The sequence below is a fragment of the Scatophagus argus genome, chromosome 19, assembly GCF_020382885.2.
Source record: "Scatophagus argus isolate fScaArg1 chromosome 19, fScaArg1.pri, whole genome shotgun sequence".
NCBI lineage: Eukaryota > Metazoa > Chordata > Actinopteri > Scatophagidae > Scatophagus > Scatophagus argus.
Genome location: NC_058511.1, coordinates 2450989 through 2453022, shown reverse-complemented (window position 1 = coordinate 2453022; position 2034 = coordinate 2450989).

Sequence of the window (2034 nt, the reverse complement as noted above, 5' to 3'; positions counted from 1 at the left end):
CGGGTGTATTGTGTGTAAATATATCTCTCCATGTAAAGCTCACAGGAAACGTATACAGCGGATTTAACGCGCTGTTCTGTGTTGTGGGAGGGGAAGCATAAAGATTTCATGTGTGTCCTTTTCTTCAGGACTTAAAGCCCTCATATAGCTTTCTAAAGGCTTCCGTAAAGGCACGAATTTAGACACACTGTGGGGATTAAAGTCAATAAGACAGAAATGGTTTCTTTGAGAGTAGACTCATTTTTTTTAGCAAGTCTGCAGCTCAGAACTGGGGTTACATTATTTCATCAGTCATCAAAGGGGTAAATGGAGGACAATGACAGTACAAGTGTGCAGGATGTAAATCTGAAAGAGTGGGCAGATAAGCGTATTGCTGTGGGTCGCACTGCAGATGACTTTCTTTTTGTTAGGAAGTTTCTCAAAGGCCCTTATGGGTTGTTTTCTGAGTACCTGATGAGGACAAAATCCGACCACCTCGCTGGTTCAGGTTTGATCACATGACACTGCATGATTAAAGGCTGAGGGTGGTGATGTTCTGCGTTTTTCTGATTGTCAACGATCCAACAATGACTTTCCAATTCCAACAAGCATCATCTGTGCATCCAAAGCCCTGTTACATCTCATTCCCATGAGCTCCGCTGTGGTCCAAAAACTATTAAAAACACAGCAGTGAGCAACGCTGCCGTAAATACCCGCAACAGCACCAAATGCGTATTAATCCACGGCTGAAAATAGTCCCAAACAAATGCACTTTCTATTCCTGTCTATTCCTGGCAATGTCAACTGGTTCATCCACCACTTTGACGCAGACTGAAAGGTCTTAAAAAACGATTTGATGGATTGTCAGACATTCATGTCCCCCTCAGGATCAATTTTAAACGCTTTGGCGAGTCCTTCACTCTTCATCTAGCGCCACCATCGAGCCAAAAGTGTCCAGCACCAAATGCCTGTAAAGCTGAAGACGTTCTCAGCAGTTGTGCTTGGTGTTTACTGCTCACTACCAGATGTTAGCATGCTAACATGCTACACTAACATGACAACCCCGCTAAGCAGTAGCATGTTAGCATATTGGTGTTAGCATTTAGCTGAAAAACTGATGTCAGTGGGAGCCAATGGGCCTTAAGATTGTGGTCTTTTCATGATTTGTGTTCAGATTTTCATTTCTGACAACGAGAAATGAGGTGCGATGGACAAGCAGGTGGATGTTGATTTAAGAGAAGTCCAAACTTTTGTCTCTTTGTCCCTCAGCTGGACGACTCTCTGACACTGGTATCAGTCAGGACTCTCTCCGCCAGGCCAGGATGAATCATCGCTGACAGACGAATGATCCTGCTTCTCCTGTGCCAGTCGTGGCATTGATTTTCAAAAATTTAACTGAGCTCCAAAATGTGTTATTGATCGACTGTTTACAGGCTCTGATGGTCGTCTCAAGGTCAAAAAGTGATTTGGGAGGTTTTGGGGGACATTTTGTAACTTCTTCATGTTTTCTGAAAACATTTTAATGAGAATTTGTCACAATATGCTTTTAATTCCTGTTTCTTTCAGTACACATATGCAACCTGCTTTTTCATTTTCCCCCAATTTATATTTCTGTTCCTTCTGACTGAATGTTCTCACCTGTAAAATAACTTAAGAATTAACTTATGAACTTGTGATTTGATAGCTTCCTGCAGTTTGTGTTTTTTAAATAAGAAAGCACGTCGGCCGTCAGTTTCTTCTTGTATCTACTATAATTTTTGATTGTTTAATTTGATAAAAGCCGGAGAACCTGACCTGCTTACAAAGTGTAACACGTGTGTGATGTCTGATGTTGAAGTTGGCTTTTTTGAATGTGACTGCGGCTACTGATTTGCACACAAAAAATCTGAATGACGTTTGATCAAATAAAGCAAAAATAAGACAAATAAGACGTTTTTTTTGTGTGATTAAATTCAAATGAATTCATTTTAAATGTAATTCTTCATTATTTAATTTTGAAAACATTGTAATCCCATTATTTTTTAAATGTGTTCAGGATCCTTTTGGGGTAAGAAA